The sequence below is a fragment of the Xyrauchen texanus genome, chromosome 7 (genome assembly GCF_025860055.1).
Source record: "Xyrauchen texanus isolate HMW12.3.18 chromosome 7, RBS_HiC_50CHRs, whole genome shotgun sequence".
NCBI lineage: Eukaryota > Metazoa > Chordata > Actinopteri > Cypriniformes > Catostomidae > Xyrauchen > Xyrauchen texanus.
The window spans coordinates 1,302,254-1,314,032 of record NC_068282.1 but is presented as its reverse complement, the minus strand read 5'-3'; the positions used below and the strand labels follow the sequence as shown (position 1 = coordinate 1,314,032).

The window sequence follows — 11,779 nt, the reverse complement described above, 5'->3', positions numbered from 1 at the left end:
GGTCCCGGGAGCCCAAAGTTGCAGCGGCAGCGCGAGAATGCGAGACCACCCCCTCTCTCTCTCTCTCTCTCTCTCGCTCTCTCTCTCTCTCTCTCGCTCTCTCTCTCTCTCTCTCTCTCTCTCGCTCTCAGACTCCGTGGACCACCCCGAAACAGGAAGTTAACTTTTAGTTTTTCTTGAGGGGAAAAAAGAGAAAACTCGTCTGGACTGCTTCTCCGGCATTCCTGGAGCATCGGTAACTCCTATAATAATGATAATAATAATAATAATAATAATAATAATAATAATAATGCATATTTTAAAGCGTAAATTATTTTAAAAATATATAGTTTTGAAGTCAGAGTTTCAAACACATTTAAACTCAGTTTTTCACAATTCCTGACATTTAATGGTAGGAAAACATTCCCTGTTTTAGGTCAGTTCGGATCACGTCTTTATTTTAAGAATGTAAAATGTCAGAATAATAGTCGAGAGAATGATTTATTTCAGCTTTTATTTCTTTCATCACATTCCCAGTGGGTCAGAAGTTTACATGCACTTTGCTGTATTTGGTAGCATTGAGTTTAAATTGCTTAACTTGGGTCAAATGTTTTGGGAATCCTTCCAGAAGCTTCTCTCAATAAGTTGCTGGAGTTTTGTCCCGTTCCTCCAGACAGAACTGCTGTAACTGAGTCAGGTCTGTCGGCCTCGGATTGAGGTCAGGACTTTGTGACGGCGACTCCAATATCTTGACTTTGTTGCTCTTAAGCCATTTTGCCACAGATTTGGAGGTGTGCTTGGGGTCATTGTCCATTTGGAAGACCCATTTGTGACGAGCTTTACCTTCCTGTCTGATGTCTTGAGATGTTGCTTCAATATATCCACATGTTCCTTCCTCATGATGCCATCATCTATTTAGTGAAGTGCACCCGTCCCTCCTGCAGCACCCCCATGATGCTGCACCCCCATGCTTCACGGTTGGGATGCTGTTCACCCTTTTCCCTCCAAACATAACGATGGTCATTATGGCCAAACCGTTCCATATGCGTGTCATCAGACCACAGGACATTTCTCCAGTAAGATCTTTGTCCCCATGTGCACTTGCAAACTGTAGTCTGGCTTTATTATGGTGGTTTTGGAGCAGCAGCTTCTTCCTTGCTGAGCCTTTCAGGTGATGTCCATATAGGACTGGTTTTGCTGTGGATCTAGATACTCGTCCACCTGTTTCCTCCAGCATCTTTCCAAGGTCCTTTGCTGTTGTTCTGGGATTGATTTGCACTTTTCACACAAACTACGTTCATCTCTAGGAGACAGAATGCGTCTCCTTCCTGAGCGGTGTGATGACTGTGTGGTCACATGGTGTTTATACTTGTGTACTATTGTTTGTACAGATGAATGTGGCGCCTTCAGGGGTTTGGAAATTGCTCCTAAGGATGATCCGGACTTGTGGAGGTCCACCATTTCTTTTCTGAGGTCTTGACTGATTTATTTTGACTTTCACATGATGTCAAGCAAAGAGGCACTGAGTTTGAAGCGAAGCCTTAAAATACATCCACAGGTGCACCTCCAATCAGAAGCTAATTGGCTAATTAAAGGCTTGACATAATTTTCTGGAATTTTCCAAGCTTCTTAAAGGCAGTTAACTTACTGTATGTACACTTCTGACACACTGAAATTATGTTATAGTCAATTGAAAGTGACACAATCGGTCTGTAAACCATTGTTGGCAATGCACAAAGTAGATGACCTAAACGACTCGCCAAAACTATAGTATGCTAACGTTAAATCTGTGCATTGGTTAAATAATGAGTTTTAATGACTTCAGCTTAAGCGTATGTAAACTTCTGACTTCAACTGTAACAATAGATATTAATACATTGAAATAATAATAATAAAGTAATTTTCTTGAGGGGAATAAAGAGCTCCCGGCATTCTGGGATGTATTCCATGTTTCTAAATTCAAACAATAGTTTGTTAAAGGAACAGACCGCCATTGCAACTGTGTCCTGTGAGACAGTGTTCTTCCTGCAGGGGGCGCTTGATGCTCAGAAAACTGAATCCTCCATTCAATCGCATGTAAATCTCAGAGACTGTTTTCCTATAAGTGAAAGGAGAGTATTTGGGGTAAAAAGTCCCCCATAAAATGCAATATAAAGAATGTTTAAAGTGGGCTCAGAATGACTGATCCAATCACAGAGCTTCATTTGTTTTCTAGAATACTTAAGATGTTATTAAATGTCAAATGTGATTGAAATGAGCAGGAAATGTTGCGGTATTTTCTGAAGTGGTTACTTTGAATAAACATCTTCATTGTTACTCAAAAACGCATCTTACTGTCTCAAAAGTATTTGCATTAGTTGAGAAATTTTCCCCATTACTATTGTGGCTATATCTACACACAAGGCCACCTTGTAACTTTATTTAAATCAAAGCCACCTTTCGTTATTACGACTTTCTTCTACTGAACACAAATGAAGATTTTTAGAAGAATGTTTCAGCTCTGTTGGTCCACACAATTCAAGTGGATGGTGACCAGAACTTTGAAGCTCCAAAAAGCACATAAATGCAGCATAAACGTAATCCATTTGGTAAAATCCATGTCTTCAGAACTGGTATGATAGGTGTGGGTGAGAAACACATCAATATTTAAGTACTTTTTAAATATAAATTCTGCTCCCTGCCCAGTAGGAGGCGATATACGAGAAAAATGCAAATCGGCAAAAACAAAAGAAGAAGAATGTGAAAGTGAAAGTGGAGATTTATAGTAATAAAGGTCTTAAATATTGATCTGATTCTCCCCCGCACCTATCATATCAGTTCTGAAGACATGGATTAAACCACTGGAGTCATGTGGATTACTTTTATGCTGCATTTATGTGCTTTTTGGAGCTTCAAAGTTCTGGTCACCATTCACTTGCATTGTGTGGACCTACAGAGCTGAAATATCCTTCTAAAAATCTTCATTTGTGTTCAGCAGAAGATAGAAAGATGAGAGTAAATAATTAGAGAATTTTCATTTTTGGGTACACTGTCCCTTTAACCCAATTCAACTAGGTTGTTTTTTTTACACAAAGTGTTTGTGTTGAGATTACATAGTAATTTTAAGTTAAGAAAACTCATTTCAAACACATTCAACCATTGTCAATGACTGAATCAAGTTCAGCCAAAGAGATTTTTTTGTGTGCAAAGTGACTTACACATGCAAATGCTACACAATTCACTCTATACAAATAAACATAAATAAATTATGACATTTATGATATGATTTAATCGTGTATATATATATAAATATATTTGAGATGGTTTAAAAATAAATCAGTGATGCAATATAGATTTTTAAAACACATATCAGATGTAGTTTTGATCAGCTGTGATAAAACTGAACTTTCTGGTCTTGCACCTGTCCAGCCAGGTAAAGTCTGTAATCCAGGTGTATCTGCTCTCCCTGTTCCCACCTACAGCAACATGCTGCACATATATAATGTACTGGAGGAATGTGCCAGATCAAATCTATTATAATGACTAAAACTGTCTTTTAATGAATCTCACAAAACCTGTCAAGAACAAGTTCAGATCACATATCAAAAAGAAAATCAATGAAATGTTTTGCATAAAGAAAATGAAGCATGTTTTTTCAGAGTGACATTATCAACAATTCATGAAGTCTGTTTCTGTCTGTCTGTCGTTGAGAGCGTACGGTCTGTGGCGAGTGAAGATTGTGAATGAAAGTTGGTCTCCTGTGATTGGTCAATGACTTACACTCGTGCAGATGCTGTCACCATATGCCCACAGATTCCAGTCTGTCAGGTTAAGCTCTAACACACACACACACACACATATACATAAACGCATACACATACACATACACACACACACACATATACATAAACGCATACACATACACATACACATACACACACACACACATATACATAAACGCATACACATACACATACACACACACACACATATACACAAACGCATACACATACACACACACATATACATAAACGCATACACATACACATACACATACACACACACACACATATACATAAACGCATACACATACACACACACACACATATACATAAACGCATACACATACACACACACACACATATACACAAACGCATACACATACACATACACATACACACACACACACATATACATAAACGCATACACACACATATACATAAACGCATACACATACACATACACACACACACACATATACACAAACGCATACACATACACACACACACATATACACAAACGCATACACATACACACACACACATATACACAAACGCATACACATACACACACACACATATACACAAACGCATACACATACACACACACACATATACACAAACGCATACACATACACATACACACACACACACATATACACAAACGCATACACATACACACACACACACATATACACAAACGCATACACATACACACACACACACATATATACACAAACGCATACACATACACACACACATATACATAAACGCATACACATACACATACACACACACACACACATATACACAAACGCATACACATACACACACATATACACAAACGCATACACACACACACACACACAAACGCATACACACACACACATATACACAAACACATACACACACACACACATATACAAAAACGCATACACACACACACATATACACAAACACATACACACACACGCACACACACACGAACGCATACACACACATATACACAAACTCATACACACACACATATACACAAACACATACACACACACATGCACACACACACGAACGCATACACACACACACATATACACAAACTCATACACACACATATACACAAACACATACACACACACATGCACACACACACGAACGCATACACACACACATATACACAAACGCATACACACACACACACATATACACAAACGCATACACACACACATATACACACATATACAAACGCACGCACACACACATATACACAAACACATACACACACACATGCACACACACACGAACGCATACACACACACATATACACAAACACATACACACACACATGCACACACACACGAACGCATACACACACACATATACACAAACGCATACACACACACACACATATACACAAACGCATACACATACACACACACACACATATACAAACGCACGCACACACACACACACATATATACACAAACGCATACACATATACACATACATACGCACGCACACACACATACACACACATACACATATACAAACGCACGCACACACACACACACATATACACAAACGCATGCACATATACACATTCATATGCACGCACACACACACACATACACATATACACACACAATCTCACACACACGCGCACGCACACACATATACACCTACACATGCACACACACTCTCACACACATGCACGCACACACATACACACAAAACACATATACACAAACACACACACATATACACAAACGCATACACATATACACATACACACGCACACACACATACACACAAAATACACTCACACACATACACAAACACACACACACACTCACAAACACAAATGCTCAAACACAGACATACACACACACATACACAAACACACACACACACTCACAAACACAAATGCTCAAACACACACACACACACATACACACAGACACACACATACACACACACACACTGAAATAGTCAGTGAGAGAGTCATTCTCATGTTTCGCTCTTGTCAGGTGGGCTGATATCTTCTCACTGAATGACGTATGAAGGCAAGAGGTCAGGAGGTCAGCAGAGGTCTGTTCTGTAGTAAACGCCTTCATTGGAGAGATCAGGATTAGCTGTCACGAGCGTTATCTGAGTAATTATACGTTTTTGAGTCAAAAGGACAATTACACAAATGTGTAAATTATTTGAATATATAAATATGTGCTGAGAAAGCCTCTCAAATAACAATAATGCAATATATAATGATTCAATAATTAATATTATAAAATTATATATTTATATAATTGAAATGCATTACATCATTGTGGCAGAGGGGTTAAACATTGATAAGACAATACAAATATATTTAGCTTATTTGCATATTATTGAACATAAGCCAATCACTGGCCTACAGTTCACAGCAATCCATCCTGCAACTGAATTCATCAATCAGACCAGATTTATTATAAGGGCTTGTTTAAGGATGTACACCTGCGTCACACGGACACTTTTGGAGCGTCTCACTTTGGTTGTGTTGCGTCATATACATACAGTTTTTAGATCGCCGTGTCAAGTTAAACGTCTTGAGATCCCTAAATTCAGATTTGTGCTCCATTAATCTGTGTTTGAACGCAAGAACGAGTCCTCGTGTCGTCTGCTGAAGTGTTGTTTTGTTCTCTGTATAAACTGCATGTTGTCTGTACAGCTGGAGTTTCACTTACTGCCCCCTGGAGGAAACACATGGTACTACAAGCTTCAATTGCTCAGGAATCTTCCTTATTACACTCAGGGGACATGATTAATTGTGTTGATTGTTTTAACTCAACAGACAGAAATGTTTGTAACACTTTCTATGAAGCCCATATTTATAATGCATGAGTAATGTCTCATAAGACACCTTATAATATGTTATAACTTGTAATTAATTGTAACCACAATAAGAATTATAGTATCATATATATTTGCAATGTATATAAAGTGGCTAAAGGAATGTCTCATTATAAACAACCATAAGATATTTTTAAGAGGTTATTAGACATTACAAACATGCAAAATAATATACATTACACATGCACAAACACAAAATACAACACAATGTACATTTAATTAAAAAAAAAACTTGTAAAGCTACATACAAAAAATGTCAGAAACTCTCTAAATAACTTCAATTATATAATTTTGACTTTTGAGGTAGTGCATGTTACAATTTTATGTTATGGCTGTTTATAAGAAGATATTGCTTTTATTATTTAAAGCAGACAAAGATCACTTATAATATCACATCATAAAGACTTTTGACAGTTTACACTATACAGCACTTATACCATTAACTTTATTAACTTCTGCTGCATTAAAATTGGATTTGTTATAACGCATTATACTCTAAAGTATTACTATGAATAGGGGAAGTGTTATAATGTATTATACCTGTAGTTATAATTATTTATGAGAAGTTATAACATGTTATAAGGTGTTTTATGAGACACTATAAATGAATTATAATGCCTTTATAACACATTATACTCTAAAGTATTACTATGAATAGGGGAAGTGTTATAATGTATTATAACTGTAGTTATAATCATTTATGAGAAGTTATAACATGTTATAAGGTGTTTTATGAGACATTATAAATTAATTATATATATGGGCTTCATTGAAGGTTTTTCTGAAATGTTCTCCCAGTGAAACCCCAGTGAAAGAAGACAGAGCATCACTTTCTAAAGCAAAAGTGATGTCAGTGACAATATAGAGTAAATCATTTGTGTATGTTAGTTAGGGAGAGTGGCTCTACATCTGTTGCTCGAGCCTCTGACATCTGGATGGCTCTCCCTCACTCAATGAATTCCAGCTGGTCTTGTCAGGATTTGTTTTTCCATTGCAGATGGTCTCGTGCACATGTTTCCCTCTCATTGGCTCTGTGTCCGACCTGCTACTAGCACAGCACACACACAGTTCTGCATAAATGCATGCTTCTCTCCCACCCTGTTTCACCCCGTCAGTACACACAGCAGAGGAGCAGAGGAGAGAGTCAATCATTGCAGTGCTGCATTTACAGGTGACATGCAAAGAACTTGCTGAGGCATTATAACAAAATAGTTTTAATTGTAGGGCTACATGCAAAACCATTGCAATTGCATGTGTAAAAGCAAAAATGTTACTAAAAGTAGTTTGTTAGGATGTTGAAGCACCCTTCGATGTCTGGTTGGCACAGGCTGCAGTTAGTTATCATTGCTCAGCAACACATAGTAGCGGGAGTGCTTTAAGAGTCCAAATGCTTGAATCCAGGGTGTGCAGAGTGACTCCAGTCAGGTCTCCTTAGCAACCAAATTGGCCCGGTTGCTAGGGAGGGTAGAGTCACATGGGGTAACCTCCTCGTGGTCGCTATAATGTGGTTCTCGCTCTCGGTGGGGCGCGTGGTGTGTGACTCCAGCCAGGTCTCCTTAGCAACCAAATTGGCCCGGTTGCTAGGGAGGGTAGAGTCACATGGGGTAACCTCCTCGTGGTCGCTATAATGTGGTTCTCGCTCTCGGTGGGGCGCATGGTGTGTGACTCCAGCCAGGTCTCCTTAGCAACCAAATTGGCCTGGTTGCTAGGGAGATTAGAGTCACATGGGGTAACCTCCTCGTGGTCGCTATAATGTGGTTCTCGCTCTCGGTGGGGCGCGTGGTGAGTGACTCCAGCCAGGTCTCCTTAGCAACCAAATTGGCCCAGTTGCTAGGGAGGGTAGAGTCACATGGGGTAACCTCCTCGTGGTCGCTATAATGTGGTTCTCGCTCTCGGTGGGGCGCGTGGTGTGTGACTCCAGCCAGGTCTCCTTAGCGACCAAATTGGCCCGGTTGCTAGGGAGGGTAGAGTCACATGGGGTAACCTCCTCGTGGTCGCTATAATGTGGTTCTCGCTCTCGGTGGGGCGCGTGGTGTGTGACTCCAGCCAGGTCTCCTTAGCAACCAAATTGGCCTGGTTGCTAGGGAGGTTAGAGTCACATGGGGTAACCTCCTCGTGGTCGCTATAATGTGGTTCTCGCTCTCGGTGGGGAGCGTGGTGAGTGACTCCAGCCAGGTCTCCTTAGCAACCAAATTGGCCCGGTTGCTAGGGAGGGTAGAGTCACATGGGGTAACCTCTCGTGATCGCTATAATGTGGTTCTCGCTCTCGGTGGGGCGCGTGGTGAGTTGTGCGTTGATGCCGCGGAGAATAGCGTGAAGCCTCCACACGTCCTACGTCTCCACGGTAACGGGCTCAACAAGTCACGTGATGAGATGTGCGGATTGACGGTCTCAGACGCGGAGGCAACTGAGATTCGTCCTCCACCACCCGGATTGAGTCACTATGCCAACACGAGGACTTAGAGTGCATTGGGAATTGGGCATTCCAAATTGGTGAGAAAAATCCAGAAATAAAAAAAATAAATGCTCCAAAAATGAGTCCAAATGCTTTTTTTTTTTTTTGCATGTAACTCAACATGCATATCTTGGTTAAACTTTACATTTGAAGTTGCAAAAAGTTAATTGCATATATATTCTTTTTATACTTTTCTTAATTTTGCAGGATTAAAACAGGTTTGAATATTTTGTGTCCTTGATAAAATTGTATTTAATCTTAAAAATAAGCTCTAAATATAAATCATCCTTCTAAATATTGACAGCTCCAGCAAACAGTTTAGTTGCATGAATGTTTAGTGGCAATGAAATATCCTTTCCTGTTTTGGCATCAGTTTTGAGCCTTCACCTCACATTTGCTCCACTAGAGGTCAGTGCTGTGCAGCCACACTGCAATATGAAGAGTAGAGTGAGTTCAATACTCTCCTCCTCTCTGACATTGAACATGAGTGTGAAATCAGGATGCATTAAATCAGATCACACTTTTAGTACAGGTGTGTGTGTGGCTGATATTTTGGGTTGATGAATCCACATATAATGCATTTAGTTTTCTTTAGAAGTGGCTTTATTACGGCAACATTTTTGGAAAAGATTTTAATTGCTTAATTTTTATCCTTGGCTTCTATTTTGTATAAGACACAAGTCTGCCACTTTTAAAAGAAAGATACTTACATTAAAGAAGCTTTTTAGCCGTATGTGCTTGCTGGGGCATTTTTGGGCTGCCGCCCTCAATTTTTCATTCTAAAGTTTTTAAGTTTACCATTCACATATACTGTGGAGTAATTGCAAAAAATTGGTCTCATTTTACAGAGAACCCCCCAAATAAAAGACGTGATTTTGCATGTGTTTATTATCCCACCCCCCCAACCTCCAACTTTTGGGTCTGTTCACTCTACCTCACTTTGAAAAGTCTCATTTTATTCCACTAGGTGGCAGCAAACACTAGAAAAGTATTTTTTCTCTCTATCACATTCCATCACAATATACAGATGTGAACTGTAGGGGGCGCTCTAATGCATTTTAGTCCTCACAGATGTGCTCGTCCATTGACATTCAGTCTAATTTTCAGTTCATGCACCACCCTCGATATTTAATGAAATATCTCGGCCTCTGAGTGGACTACAAGCTCAATCTAGGTGTCATTTTTTTAGTATGCTTTTCTTGCTGGATGACACATTTTGTTCTGGACATCTAAGATATAGCATTTCTCATTTTTTAGAGAACCTCTGAAGGTAAAAACAGCTATTTGGAGCTTACAGCAGCAGTGATCGGAGCATAAAAGAGACGTTTGACTTACAGAAATCATATTTCACTTTATGTTTCTTTTGAAATCTTTCATACTGTGGTATTAGGACAACATAAATAACTGTACAGTCACATTTCTGAGAATCAGAGCTTTCATTTGACATATGACTTGTCCATTTATGTGCTATGTGAAGGACTTTTATATTCATATACATATTTCTATTCCATTACCTCTAGGGGGCGCTACTATTCAATGCAAATAATTTGAGGCTTTATTTGGTTATTTTAAATAACATAAACACAGACGTGAAGGTAATCTCTGAAATGTTCAGATTCTAAGCTTTCAAATGATACCTCATATGACTGACTTACGTACACGGAGACTTTAAGGTTTTAACCATAAATGTTTTTCGCGATATAGCGCCCCCCTTTGTTTAAGGGGTTAAACCTGAATTGTTAAATTTTTCGATGTTAAAACACAAGTCAAGAAAGCCATTGTCATTTGATTTCCCCAAAGGTTGAGTGGCCCATCAACTGTTATCTCAATCAATAATATGAGTTTGGGGTGGAACTGTTTGTTTATCCGACCAATAAGAGGTGGGTGAGTGTTTTCGGAAAAGTGTTTGAAAACATTGTCATTATATTTGCAATTTCGTTTGGTGATGTTAGTGGCACAGAAATGACATGATTCAGCTAAATAGTCTACACATTCTAATAAAGTCAAGGATTTGAAAGTAATGCAGTGAAGATATAAAATATATTTGGTGCTTAATAAGTTAAATTAAAGAGATTATACATTTGGCCTTTATCCCTCTCAGAGGCCCCGCCTGCTGGTGACCAACACCTTCAACAGCATTTGCCAAAAAGTTAGGCAAAGAAGTTAGACAGTGGTAGGAGGACTTTGAATGTGTCATTGCCTGACCTCATGAAAACTGTGTCGTTTTTTGCATGTAGCATCCCACAAGATACAGCAGGCGGGGCCTCTGAGAGGGATAAAGGCCAACTGCAGATGGTGGTGCAACAAAAGAGAGGTCATTTATGGGCAGCTGTCCATCATGTGTGTGTTTGTGTCTTTTGTTTAAGTTTTTCATTAAAATATTATTTATATTGTCAAGCCGGTTCTCGCCTTCTCCTTTTTAGACGGGTGCCGAAGACCCGGGGAGGAGGAGGGATGCGCCGTAGTGGAGTTCTCGCCGCTACCATCCACCCCAACAGAGCAGCCACGGCCATCTTCCAGGGGATGGAGGAGCTCGGCCGCCTGGAAGCGGAGGAATTGTTTGTTGACCGCGAGGGGAGAAGGGGCTCCTAGCTGACCGCCTGGAGCGGTCAGGGCCGCTGCTGAAACGCGCCGGTGTCTGAGACCGCCAACCGCGAGCAGGGAGGGGCTCACTGCCAACCGCCTGGAGCGGGAGAACCGCTAC

The 11,779-nt window shown here is 39.8% G+C and overlaps 1 protein-coding gene across 1 annotated transcript in view; it reads right to left on the bottom strand.

Moving 5' to 3' along the window:
- gli1 (GLI family zinc finger 1) overlaps positions 1–47 on the bottom strand; it is an 83,651-nt gene extending 83,604 nt beyond the window's left edge. The window contains 1 exon segment of the mRNA XM_052130650.1: positions 1–47. This exon segment is cut by the window's left edge and continues 335 nt beyond it. The gene's annotated coding sequence lies outside the window, so the exon portion shown is untranslated.
- Between the last annotated feature and the right edge of the window lie 11,732 nt (positions 48–11,779).